The sequence below is a fragment of the Carcharodon carcharias genome, chromosome 3, assembly GCF_017639515.1.
Source record: "Carcharodon carcharias isolate sCarCar2 chromosome 3, sCarCar2.pri, whole genome shotgun sequence".
NCBI lineage: Eukaryota > Metazoa > Chordata > Chondrichthyes > Lamniformes > Lamnidae > Carcharodon > Carcharodon carcharias.
Genome location: NC_054469.1, coordinates 86409841 through 86424964, shown reverse-complemented (window position 1 = coordinate 86424964; position 15124 = coordinate 86409841).

Sequence of the window (15124 nt, the reverse complement as noted above, 5' to 3'; positions counted from 1 at the left end):
CATTCTCTCAAAAACTAGACAGCAACTTTTAAAACTGCAAGAGAAGATGATGAACATGCACAATAAAAATGCAGGTACAGAATTGTCAAGTTTACAGTTGGGACAACAAGCTCGCACCCAGGATCCCACAGAAGCTAGATGGCAGCTGGCCGTGGTGACAAGGATTTGTTCATAACCAAGGTCCTATGAAATCATTTATACCCAAAGGTGCAACAGTCATAACCGAGGACAAATCAGATCCACTACAACTCCTCAGCAACCATATGGTCCTATTCCATCTAGGACTAGATGCCAAACGCAAATACAACATCCAAGACGATAATCCCAAAGATCATTGTGAGTAATTAAAGAAACCTCCAGACAAGGTTACCATTACACGATCTGGGCATACTAGCAGATTGCCTCTACGCTTTAGACACTCATAGATTCACCAGCCCATATACATATCTAATGGTAGCTAAACATGAGCATGTATTGTAAATAGTTATACTTCTTTGGAAGGAGGGGAAGTATCTTTCAAAGTAAAAGGGATGTTGTAATCTGCCTTTAAGGAATAGCAGAATAGCTTCACAAGAAGGGAAGTGTGCCATGTGATACAGTCTTAGTTTCACTTTTGCTTTTGAGCTGAGCGCACACACACAGCTCTGCTGTTGTTGTCTTCAAGCTTTCTGCGTTCGTATAAGTGTTCCCGTGTGCCTAATTTAAATAAATGAGCCTACAATGTGTTTACACAATTCCTTATGAGCGAGTTGTGCTTATACCATTACAACAACACGATTTGGGCCTCCCCCCCAACACAGTTAAAATGCCAGTGGGGGCAAGATGAGGTCCCTAATTGGTCATTGATTGCCGGGTGGGCCACCCAATGCCTTCCCCACCACCACCACCACCGTCCCCACCCCAGTAAAATTTTAGGCATTTCGGGGTTAGGCAAGTAGACAGTGTGAAAGCCATATCCTGCCTTTAAACCCATCGGCAGGGGTGGGGGGAGGGGAAGCGGCATAAAATCCAGCCCCATTTACTTGATCCATCAGTATGGGACTGGATTGTCCATCTGGAATTTGTGCTCAAGTCTCTGGGAGTGGGACTTAAACCCATAGCACATAAGCATAGATTTCCCACTTCACAAATACCTCCCATTAACTTATTTTGTTGAGATATATAAATGTGAAATGCCTGTTTTAGATTTAAATCAAATGGCATATTTTCAAGCAAGATTCATATAATTTTTAACATTAGTAATATGCATTCAATTGGAGTATAAATCAATGGAAGCCAAACAAACTTAAAACTTCTGAGTGCTTCAGACATCACAGTGAAAAAATACAATTTGGGCCATGGAGGGAAGGTACATTCTAGAACTCAGCAATGGATTACCAAGTTAATACTTATTGTGCCAATCAATGCCAAATAATCTATTGATATTTGCATTGCATATGCTGGTAATGCTATAAATGTAACAATGAATGACAACGCTTCAAAATAGGTTCAATGTCTGTTGAAGCAGAAATGCAATCAATAAATAATCATGGGGTCAGGCTCTATTTAACTTTGAAAGCATCTTTTGCTCGGATCTCACTATTGTTGGCAGTTCCATTGCTCATCTGATGTTACAATCTGAAGGAAAATTGCTGGAGTCGCACTCTAAGACTTAAGTGGAAAAATAAATCAAGCTGACACTTCAGTGTGGTACTGAGAGAGTGTGACACTGTTAGAGGTGCCTTCTTTCAGATGAGGAATTAACCCAAGGCCTTATTGGCCCTCTCAGTGGATGTTAAAAATCTCATGGCACTATTTCAAAGAAATTTCCCCTGGTGTCATGGACAATAATTATCCCTCAATCAACATCACAAATACTGGTTATCTGGTCATTATCATATTGTTGTCTATGGAAGTTTGCTGTGTGCAAATTGGCTGCAGCGTTTCCCAGATTATACGTCAAAAAGATCTTCATTGGCTGTAAAGCAATTTGGGATGTCCTATGGTCATGGAGGATGCTGTAGGAATGCAAATTGTTCTTTCTTCAAAGTTTGCACCAACTAAATTCAAACATCATTTTGATGGACTTAGAAGTGATGCAGTTTCCTAATCAATTACTCATCACACTGCATGAGTTTCTTCAGTAGGGTTCTCTATTACATAACTACAAAGTCAAACATTCATTTAATTTTCATTAGTTATACTCCACTGACCTTTTGACCCACTGTGAATGCTACAATGCATTGCAATGTCAAAACCTACAGATTGTCATCATTTTAGTATACATCATGTCAAACAGAAATATGTATTTAAAATTGTTTCATGTGGAAGAACACAAAGGGCAGAATCTTCAGGTTGGCGAGTGGGGGTGGGCCCTGCTCACCGACATGTAAAATGACATGCGTTGACGTTGGGTGTGTGTCCCAACGTCACCACGCGTCATTCTGATCCTCAGTTCAGCAGGCACACAGCGGAGTCGGCTGCACGTCCACCGAACTGTCAAAGGCCTATTAAGGCCATTTAAAAACTAATTAAAGTAATTAACTGAGCTGCCCGTCCAACCTTAAGGTTGGCGGGCAGATGAAGAGCCCAGGAGGCTTTTGCATTTATCATGAAACCTCATCTATGGGCGGGATGAAGTTTCATGAAGGGTTTAATAATTAAATACATTTTTTTATTGGAGCACATTGACATGTCCCAGCTAAAATTGGATCACGGCTCCATCTTCCCCATTGCTGACTTCTCCTCTCCATGGCCCCACCATTCCCTGCTATGATGCGAGCCATGGTACATAAAATGGAGCGCCATGGCCTATTCCCAAGGAATGCCAAAAAAAAACCCAGACACTATAACATGTGAGGACGTCTTAAAAACATTTTTTTTTCTTTATTAAAATGTTAAAAAGTCAGGCTAATCTCCCCGAGGCAGCTCCGTACCTCAGGGAGATTTCTGCGCCTTTTCGTGCACATGCACGGAAGAGCGCAGGTCTCAATTCCCCCTCCTCCCCCTGCCCGCACAGGGAGCACTCAGTGCTTCTGGGTGTGTGTCACACTGGATGGTCCTTAATTGGCCCACCCATGCAAAATAGCGCCCAGCCAATCACGGGCGACGATTGGCTGCGCACTCACCCATGCCCGCTCCTGCCCAAACCCCCCCTCAACGGGGAGAAATTTCACCCCATAGTTATGCATTAAGGGTCAAGCGCAAAATAACTTAAAGAAACAGTAAGGAGAGGGAAGGACAAATGGCAATAAATCTGCTGTTGCCTAAAGCGAATTGAAGATTGCCATACTTTGCCTAATGTTTTAACACTTTTTAAATAAATAAAACTTCACTATTAGAATGTGCATCACTTTCAAAAATATGGGGCTGAATTTTCCCCCCTTCTGGGGTGAAGTTGAAGGGCGGGCAAGCACAGGTGCGCTTCCAATCAGTGCAGCCAATTGGGGGCGCAGCACCATTTTATGTGGGTGGGCTAATTAAGGCACAAAGCAGTTATATGAGAAGCCTCACTTATTTATTTGAAGTCTCTCCTGAAAAACATTTAAGACTTGGAAGGCATTTTTCAAGGGTCTGGGGTGTTTTTGGCATTCCTTGGGAACAGGCCATGGCGCTCCATTTTATATACCATGGCTCACATCATAGCAGGGAATGGTGGGGCCATGGAGAGGAGAATTCAGCAATGGGGAAGATGGAGCCGTGATCCAATTTTAGGAGATCCAAGGTGAACAGTGTTGTCAAGCACCCACCTTGGATATGCAGCTGGAAGATCATGCAGATAAGTGAGCAACATCTACTTCACTGGCCTAGCTTGGAGGACCAACAGGGGAGTAAAATTGATACTAAAATAAAAGCAAATTACTCAGTTCCAAAGAAGAGTTTGGGCTCAAAACGCTAACTCTATTTCTTTCTCCACAGATGCTGCCAGACCTGCTGAGTTTTTCCAGCACTTTCTGTTTTCATTAAGTAAAATGAATACTTAAGCTTAATTGTGACAGAAAAAGCAAAACAAACAAGCATGATGGAAATAATTTGGTGCAAATAGTCACAATGAGAAAGTGTTACAAAAAGAAGTTTTACTTCACAGGAAATATGTAAATATAGAAGATTAACTAAATATGTGAGAGAGAGAGAAATTTGCTAATTGAAACTAGGGAAGATACACTCTAGTGCTATAAATGTTTAAATTCTATTTTCTCATGCTCAAAATCCTGATGCACTGTAGTTAAAATGAAAATTAGTTTTTATTCAGAAAAGAGAAAACAGAAATGATTTTCTGACACTCAACAGAAATACTGTGACCAGCACTGACAGCTGGTAATCCATCCAGGTAAATGGATTCAGTCACTTGTTTTTAAAACAAGAGAGATTTGATCAACGTGGGATTCTTTCTCATACTCTCACATGAAAGCATGACAACTAATCCAACAGTTCAATCATCAAGATCCAATAATATAAACGCAGTGAATATACGCTCTAGCACAGGATATGAAAGGAAATGTGTGTTCTAATTTTCTTTTCTAAAAACTTTTTATTCATGCTGATTGCAAGTCAGCTTCCATAGACAATATTCACTTCTTGTGGGCTAAAAACACGACCATGGGTGGAGCTTTATGGCCCCGTCATGGTGGGGGAAGGGCCGTAAAATGCGGTGAGCCCTTCAAAAGTCCATTGACTTCAGCAGGAACCAGAAAATCCCTCTGGCCGGGGCGGTGCCATAAAATTCCACCCTATGGCCAGGATTTCCCCCTCAGCGATTTGGGGTGGGAACTGCTCACCAAGGGGAAAATGACACAGGATGACGTTGGGAGGAACCCCTGATGTCATCCCGGTCCCTTTAAATATTCATGAAGGCAGGCGGACAGCGAAAATAGCTGTCCGCCCGCCGACCTGTCAATGGCCAATTAGGGTCATTGACAGGCTAATAAACCTTGTTAAAGACCCTGCCCGGCCAACCTTAAGGCTCATGGGCAGACCAGGAGCCCCAGCGGCAGGATGAAGTTTCATGTCCGCTTTTTAAAAATGTAATAAATTTTATGTGTTTATTATTAACATGTCCCATCTCGTGTGACATTGTCACATGAGGGGGACATGTTAATAATTTTAATATTTGTCTATTTTTAGAGTTTATTTACTTCTCACGAATCTCCCTGAGACAGGACTTTGTCTCAGGGAGCAGTGTGCACTTTGACAGATGGGGATTCCCTCCACCCCATGCACAGGAAACGCACAGCACTTCTGTCAGGCAGGTTGCTGGGCGAGCCTTAATTGGCCTGCCCATTCAAAATGGTGGCGGGGCCTATTTCTGTGGTGGGGTTCGTCTGCCTGACCACCACCGAGCCAGTGGGGCCCGCCCGCCCACCAAGGACAAAATTCTGCCCTATGTGTGTAAAGCTACTAGGATAGCAGGTGCCTGTGCAAATAATTAGCACACTCCACCATACACCCCAGATCTTTCCAGTTGATTGGAAGCATCACACAAAGTATTCGCTCAGACTAAAGCTATTAACTTGTGCATATTTGAATTAAACCAGATTTTTAAAGAAATATTTCAGTACATTTAACATGGTAAAACATTCCAAAGCGCTTCACAGGGTGTAATCAAAGAAATGACATTGAGTCCCATAGGGGATATTAGAATAGCCAATATGTAGGTTTTAGGGATTTTTAAGGGTGTCTTAAAGGAGAAGCAGAGATGTGGAACCTTTAAGGAGTGAATTTCAGAGCCAGCTAAAAGCATGGCCGCCAAAGGTGGAGCAAGGAAAATCAGAGTAGCATAAGAGTTGGAAATGTGCAGATCCCAGAGGGTTGTACGACTGAAAAAGGTTACAGACATAGCAAGAGACAAAGTCATGGACAGATTTGAAAACAGGATGACAATTTTATAATCAAGGCATTGCTGGAGCAAGAGCCAATGCAGGTCAACAAGCATAGGGCTAATCGGTAAGTCAGGATGGAGGCAGCATGGTTTTGAATTAACTCAGGTTTACAGAGGGTAAAATGTGGGAGGTCAGCCAGGCGGGCATTCAAATGGTTGAGTCCAGAAGTAACAAAGGGATGGATGAGGGTTTCAACAGCAGATGAGCAGAGTTCAGTGTGAAGATGGGTGAAGTTACAAAAGTGGACATAGGTGATCTTGGTGATACAGTAGAGGAGTTCTAAAACTACCTTGGGCAAACATGACAGCAAATGTGAGCAGTGTAGTTCAACCTGAGGCAATGGCTAGGGAGAGGGATGTAGTCGGTGGCCAGCAAATGGAGTTTGGAATGGGGACAAAGACAATGGTTTTAGTCTTCCCATATTCAACTGGAGGAAATTTCTGCTCATCCTGTACTGAATGTTGGATAAGCAGTCATCAAATCAAAGTGGAAGGGTCTAGTAAGCTGGATGACATACATTTGAAACCTGGCATGTGTTTCCAGGAGGGGCAGTGTTTAGATGAGAACTAGAAGGAAACCATGGAGTGACTCCAGAAGTAACAATGCAAAAGTAGAAACAGAAGCCATTGTAGATGATTCTCTGGCTACAACTGGATAAACAGGAATGTAACCAGGTGAGGGCAATCCCTACCTTCACATCAAAGGAGAGGTGTTGGAGAAGGATAGTTCGGTGAACCATGCCAAAGGTTGCAAAGATATTGAAAAAGATGAGGAGGGGTAGTTTACCACTATCATTTTACCCCTATCACTATCATTTTATTGGGAAACAATAATAGCTCTCAAGTGCCAGAAGTTCTTTTCCATAACTGTTGACCATTCTTCCATGGGGAAAAGCTGTACTTAACGGTTAGCTCCAAAGCAGTCCTTTTGTAACATCATGAATTGAAGCTTTGACCTCCAAATGAAATGTCTTTATTTAAAGCAGGTTAGGAATGTGGGGGTGGGGGTAGGGGGTGGGGGGTTGGTGAATGTGATTGTGGTGTGGCAGGATTTGCTAGTTCTATCTGTACAAAGAGAAAAGCAAATGCAGTGGATTTTTTTCCTAGAATGTAATGCCAGAAATCATTTTAAAGTTGTTACGATGTTGTGGAAGCCAAAGGTTCCAATGCAAATGCTTCAAGGATTCTTTGGTCTGTCATAAAGGACCTGTGGACATCTAGCATCAATACATGGAAAATACAACATGAAACAAGTCAGTCAGCCCAATGAGTTGGTCTTGATGTCTATCCTAAGAAGAAGCTGTTGTCTTCATTCCACATGCCAGTCCTGTTCCCATATCTCTCTGTTTCCCTTTTCTTCAACCACCTATCTAACTTATTCTGAGATGGTGATATATTCTGTTTCAACCAATAACGAATGCAAGCAGTGCATTCAACATCCTCTGTGTTGTTGCAGTGATGTAGGACAAATTCTACCACCACCTCAATGTTTTCAGTAATCTTTATCACATCTTGCTAAGGAATCGGCCTCAATGTTGTACAGTGGAAGAAGGTTCCATTCATACCAACAGAAGAACTGCCAGTATGTCTTCAGGCTGTTATATACGTGTAAAGCTTATCTTCCACATCTCTACTTCATGGATTTATTTAAAAAAATCCATGGTTTTCCTGATCAACCAGAATTTTTATTATTTAGTGAATTTATTGGAAGACTTTGTGCTAGATATTGAGCAGAAAAAATAAATTGCTATGGCTTGCAGTGAGAATGAATATTGGCCCATAACTTACGACTCCTGGATGGTTATACCCAGGAGGTACCCCAGAAGATGCGCTGGGGGACCCCCTGGAAATCTCCATGCAAGGACTGCATGGGAAGTTCAAACTGCTGATAGGCAATTATCCTGCACTGGGAACCATCAGATAGCGAACTAAATCAGATATTTTGGATGGTTCCAACTGTCTGACCAGAATAGTTACCCAGGAAAAGTTTGAAGAATTAAAACCACTTCTGACTCCTGGGTTATTATAGTACTGACCACACTCCCCTTACCATCCCCATCCCCTACACCCCACTGGACCCACCAATTACATTCCCCCACCACCCCGCAATGAACTACCCCACAATCCCTGACTACTTCCCCACCTTCCCTGACTACCCTCCCAACCCTGCAACTCCCCCCTACCAACTCCTTGATTACCCTCCCAGCCCCCTGACTATCCCCCACACCTCTAACTACCCTGCTGCCCATTCCACCAACTATCCCCCAGCCTCCTGACTCCTGCACCGACTGAACACCCAACCCCTGAGTGACCAGCTAACCCCCCTGGACTGACCACCTACCCAATCCTAACACATCTTACCCCAACCCTGACTGACCACCTGATCTCCCCAACACATCCTACCCACACACCCAACCTTCTGACTCCCCACCAGCAACCATGCAAGCCCCCACTCGCCCCATCCTACCCACTTACCTTACACATTTACATTCTCCCTGGCTTCTCAAAGTGGCTGGGACTTTTAAACTTACCGGCTTTACAGCACCTAATGGCATTAACAGGGGGCTTCATTTCGTCTGACTCTTGCTTCATTCAACTGAAGGTCTCAGGAACACGCTGCACTGCACTTGTCTGAGGAATCCAGAGTAAGAAGGCTGGTGTAAAATTTGCAGCTCCCGACTAAGGTAAGTAAAAACGAGTGAAGTGGCAATCCATTTCCACTCCTCAGAAATTCTGGCATATTATTGTTTTAACATATGCTGGTTCATAACATCAAAATATCGACGTGGAAGGGGTATTGGCAATTGCAACTTGGCTTGAATATTTTCTCTTTTGATACGGCTGCACAATGTGCTAATCACTGATTTTCTTCTGATTCCTAGTATTAACACACATGTATAAACAGCAGTGAGTTCATTTAGGAGAGAGCATGAAAAGAGACTGGCAGCGAACATAAACAGGAATTCCAATGTCTTCTATAAGCATGTAACTAATTAAAGGGTGCTAAAAGAAAGAGTAGGGCCAAATAAGGACAAAAAAGGGGACTTGCATTAGGAGGCTAGAGAAATAGTGGAGGTGTTCAATGAGTACTTTGCATCTGTCTTTACAAAGAAAGAACTTACTACCCAGGCTGAGGTGTGAAAGGAGGTAACTGGTACATTAAAGAACTTACAATCGAGAGGAAGGAGGTGTTGGAAAGGCTATCTTTACTTAAAAAAGATAAGGTACCAGGACTCGATGAGATACATCCAAAGGTACCGAGGGAAATGAGAGTAGAAATTGCAGAGGCGTTAGTGACAAACCTCCAGTCTTCCTTAGACACAGGGGAGGTGTTAGAGGACTGGAGAACTATGAAAGTTACACCCTTGTTCAAAAAGCGGTTTAAGGATAAAGCTGGCAGCAACAGATAAGTCAGTTTGACCTCAGTGTAGAGAACTTCTGGAAATTATAGTAAGGGATAAAATCAATAATCACTTAGACAAGTGCAAGGTAATTAAGGAAAGCCAGCATGGATTCATCAAGGGAAAATCATATTTAACTAACCTGCTGGAGTTTTTTTACGGATGTAGAGAGAAGGTTGATAAAGGAAACACTACTGATGTGGTGTATATGGATTTTCAAAATGCACTTGGCACAGCACCATACAACAGACTTGTGAGCAAAATTCTAGGTCATAGAATAAAAGGGAAATTAGGCACTTGGATAAGAAATTGGCTGAGTGACAGGAAACAGAGAGCAGTGATAAATGGTTATTTTTTTCAGGTTGGAGGAAGGTTTACAGTGGAGTTCCTCAGAGATCAATGTTGGGACCCTTGCTCTTCCTGATATATATTAATGACCTAGACAGTGGTATGCAGGATATGATTTCAAAATTTGCAGGTGATACAAAGATTGGAAATATTGTCAACTGTGATGGGGATAGTCTTGAACTTCAAAAGGATATAGGCATGTTGGTGGATTGGGCAGATGAAGTTCTAAAGGAGGCGCTGGAACAGAGGGACCTCAGCGTATATGTACATAGGTCATTGAAGATAGCAGAGTATATTGAGAGAACAGTTGATATATATATAGTATCTTATGCTTTATTAATAGGGGCATTGAGTACAAGAGTAAAGAGGTCAGTTGAACTTGTACAAGACACTAATTAGGCCTCATCTTGAGTACTGCATCCAGTTCTGGGTGCCATACTTGAAAAAGGATGTGAAGGCATTGAAAAGAGTACAGAGGAAATTCACAAGAATGATTCCTGGGATGAAGAACTGTAGCTATGAGGATAGATTAGAGAAGTTGTGACTGTTTTCCTTGGAGAAAAGTAGGGTGAGAGGAGACTTGATAGAGGTATTCAAGATCCTGAGGAATATGGACAGGGTAAATAGTGAGAAATTGTTCCCACTCAAGAGAGCATCAAGAACTAGAGGGTACAGGTTCAAAATAATTGGCAAAAGGAGTAAATGTGATGTGAGAAAAAAATGTTTCACCCAGAGGGTCATTGGAGACTGGAGCAAACTTCCTGAAAGGGTGGTGGAGGCTGGCTCGGTCAAGGTATTCAAAGGAATTGTTATCTGAAAAGTGAGAAGGTGCAAAGTTATGGGGATAAGGCAAGGGAGTGGGTCTAGGTGGAATGCTATTTTAGAGAGCCAGTGCAGATTTGATGGGCCAAATGACCTCCTTCTGCACTGTAAAGATACTGTGATGCTGTGAAACAAGGAGATGCCTTGATAATTGTTACAGTCACTGCGACCCCCCTTTTTTTGTACAAGGTGACGATGTTTGCATCATGCATGTCTTGAGGCACAAATCTTTCTTTCCAACAGAGGCACAAAAGTTTATGGCGATGCTACAGGAGTGTCAGTTTCCACATTTGATGATTTCAGGTGGAATGCCATAATTTTCTGGGGCTTTACCAGTGGCAAGGCAGTCAACAATCTTGCTCGGCTCTACTATGATGTGCTCACTGTCCAGCTACTCCATAACAGGAAAGCCTGCAATGGCGCTGAGAGCTTCTTCAGTAACAACGTTCCCTGCTGCGCAGAATTCGAGATGGTGCTCCACCCACCTTTCCATCTGCATGCTAGGTTCAGTGATGATTACCCCTGTCTTTAGTATAAGACTAAGATAATTACCCATGTTCACAACATTACAGTGATTTCTGTGCAGATTCAGTGAAGACTGCAACATCGCAGCCTTTGGAAAAGCAGAGTATTTGATATTTTTTTGATTTCCACAATGAACTGCCAACATGCGGGCTCCAGATGTTGCTGTCAGTTTTCACCTGTAATAATGCCAGGTGCTGACAGCATCACTATTAACAATACAGCAAAATCTGGGCCATTAACAACTGTGAAGCACTGAGCGCAGTTTTGGTCATCTCATTATAGAGCACCATTAAAACCATTGAAAGTTTAATAGATAAATTCACCAGGTTGAAATCATGGTGGATTTCAACTACCCTGAAATTAATTGGGCAGAAATAAGTAAAAGAGGTATGGGAATGGTGTTCAGCAAAGTTCGGTAAAAACTGAAGGACAGCATGTAGAGGCAAAGTAGGAGGGGGCCCAGAATAGATCTTTGAGGGACACCAGAGGTAAAGGTATGAAATTAGGAAAAGAAGCCATTGCGGTGACATAATGGTATTGTCACTGAACTAGTATTCCAGAAACCCAAGGTAATGCTCTGGGGACCCAGGTTTGAATTTCACCACGGCAGATGGTGAAATTTGAATTCAACAAATATCTGAAAGTCTGCTGATGACCACAAAACCATTGCCAATTGTTGTAAAAACCCACCTGCTTAATTAGTCTGCTGTCCTTATCTGGTCTGGCCTACATGTGACACCAGACCTTCAGCAATGTGGTTGACTCTTAAATGCCCCCTGAACAAGGGCAATTAAGGATTGGTAATAAATGCTGGCCTAACCAGCGATGCCCACATCCCATGAACGAATTTAAAAAAGGTAATTCTCTAGTTCTGATGATATGTATAAGAATGGAGCTAGGTGAGACTAGTTCCATCCAGCTGTATGACAGTGGAGAAGCTTTGGAGGAGGCTGCTGTGGTCAACTGTGTCAAAGACTGCAGACAAGTCAAGAAGGATAAGGAACTTGGCTGGACAAGTCATATATGTACTGTGGCTATATCAGGTACTGGGAAGGCATCTCCTGTCTCCCCAAAATATGTCTACCATCTACAAAGCACAAAATCAGCACTGTGGTGAAATACTCTCCACCTGCCTGGATGAGTACAGCACCAACAACACTCAAACAGCTCGACACCATCCAAGACAAAGAAGCCCACTTAGTTGGCACCCCATTCACCGCCTTAAACATCTACTCCCTCCACAACTGACACACAGTGGCAGAAGCACATGCCAACTAAGATATGCATTGCAGTAACTCACCAAATCTCTTTTGACAGCACCTTTCAAACCCTCAACCTCTACTGCCTGTAAGTACAAGGACAATGGCTACAAGGGAACACTACTGCCCGCAAGTTCCTTTCCAAGTCACACATCATCCTGACCTGGAACTATATCTCCATTCCTTCAATGTCGCTGGGATAAAATCCTGGCACTCCCTGAAACTGGGTGTACCTGCAGCAGTTCAAGAAGATAGCTCACCTCCACCTTCTCAAGGGCAATTAGGGATGGGCAATAAATGTTGTGCTTGCCATTGGTGCTCACATTCCATGAATGAATAAAAAATATAGAAGTTAGACCTGAGCTCTGGGTTGAACAAGATATCAAGGTTGCATGCAGGCCAATGCAGCTTGCTTAACTTTATGGCTGAGTCTAAATACTTTTGCTTCATGATACTAAAATTCAATTCTGGCTAATTATGATGATGTCCAAAAAGTAGACTGCCAACGTAGACAAAGTAATGGAATCAAGGTAAGTAATAGCCATCAGCACAAAATGAAAATCTATTCCATGGCTGGAAATTATATCACTGAGGAATACCACATAGAGGTGTGAGGAGCCAAGGATGTAACTTTGGGTTCGTGAAGGTGGCCATAGTGATGAGTAGGAGATAAAAATAATGATAGAAATGAGCTGGCTGCATTGACACAAGCAGGGCTGGAAAACAAAAGGACATTCACGTGGATTTTAAGAGCGAATTGTGTTCAGTGCAACTAGAGTGCACAATTCTTTGTGCTAGTTTTTAAAATAGTGTACTAAATACCTGGCTCCGCCCTCAAATCTGGTCATGTGCCCCCAAGGTAAACAAATCACCTTTGTGAATTTCCACTTATTGCACTTGTTTGCAGGACTTTGGGGAGGCTTAAAAAAAACTGTATCTTTTGAGCTCAAGGACTTTAATAGGTATGTTTAAAAGGATAGGAGCATGTCTTCTTAAATAAAACACTTAAGGAGCTGACTACTGTACCCCAGACCAACTAGAAAATGGTTGTTTATTCCTTAAAAATCATTTTAAGTAATTTAAAATTTGGTTACTCACAAACAAGTGCAATTAACTAACAAAAGTGATTTATTTACCTTGGGGCATGGCCAAATTCAGGGCAGAGCCAGGCATCTAGTGCATTAGTTTTAAAATTAGCACAAAGGTTTGTGTGAACTCTAGTCGCACTGAACACATTTTGCTCTTAAAACTTCACGGCCTTTTGCACCTGGTAGTGGTTTGATGCGTTGATCAAAGATGCTTATTTTTTGTAATGAACAAAGTTTCAGTATTAATCAAACTTTACCAACTTATCACTCTTAAATATATCAAGAAATATATTTTAATGTATATTTTTAAAATTTTGTTTTCAAAATCTTTATGATTGAGCTGGTTCAAGGCAGCTTTGTCTGTGACGATATACAAATAATATTGAGCAGAAACTTGGGGGGAGGGGAGGATACCATTTTCAAAATGGGTGCAATTTGCACTTGAATTGCTGATTGCACCCAATGCGGAAACCACATCCTTGCATTAATATAACACCCTTTATAACCTCAGGAAATCCCAAATGTAATTTATGGCCAGTGAAGTATTTTTGAAGCTGCTTGGTAGTACAGGACTTGAATGTTGCTGAAAAGAGAGACATGTTGCCGAAGCTTTTCGTCTTGCACTCATCAGGACAAACACAAGAATGCCAAATTTTAAATGCTCACAGCAATTAAACTACAGAAGAAAACCCAATCAGCAACATTTTTTCTGTAGTAAAAATTGTTGTTATTTTTTGAAATTTGAAATGCATGCATTTGTCTTGAAGAGTGCAAGATGAAAAGCTTCAGCCCTCTCTTTACAGCAATATACTTTTGAAGTTGTCACTGTTGCAAAGTAAGGGAAATGCAGCAGTTAATCTGTGCACCACAATGTCTCACAAACAGCATTAAGACAAATGACCAGGTAACCTATGTTCAGTGTTGCTTAAAGTATAAATAGAAGTGCTCAGGTCCCTGAAGTAGGGCTCAATCTCATGACCTTCTGACTCAGAAGCTAGAGTGCTGTCACTGAGGTTAGACTGGCATAAACTAAAACCTATTGATTGATTTATTTGATGTCATTCAATCATTTATTCTGTTATTTTCACAATCAAGAACTAAATTTCACACAATTTATCTGTGTTAATGAATTAATTAAACAGTCAATATTATCATCAGGGTTCAATGGTCACTGAAAGTTCTGGCTCCTCTAGGACCACTTTTCTTCTTAACGTTAATATGTTTGAGAAATTATTTTTACTGGAAAATTAAATATTCTATTTTTTTTAATCTGGTACATTTTCAACATGGCTATTATTTAAAATGTCATCTGCACTAATAAAGCAACAAGGAATATTTCAAGATGTTTGGCTATCTTTCAAGAAGTTCCCATTCATAAAAATAAGTATCAAAGACATCCCTGAAAACTTGTCCTCTAAGACCTGTCAGTAGCTACATTGCAGTTTCCTGTGCCCTGAAATTAAATTTATAATCCATTAAAGGAAGTTAATAATTGACAAAAAAAATCACAAAATTTAGCATTCCAATCTTCCAATATATAATAAGGGTGGTGGCGGTGGATGGATGTTTTTCAGGCTGGAAGTTGGTTTTCAGTATTGTTTTCCAAGGAGCAGTCTTGGATCCATTACCTTTTGCAATTTTTTTATAAGTGACATAGACCTGGTGTAGGAAGCAGCACTATAAAGTGGCAAGTTGAAGATCAATCCATCCTGGCCTAGTCCTGAACTGGATGATCCATCTCAGCCTAGCACTGAAGTCTTTACCATCAGATGCCAATCTTCAGCCATTTTGATTAATTCCACATGATATCAAAACCTGGCTGAG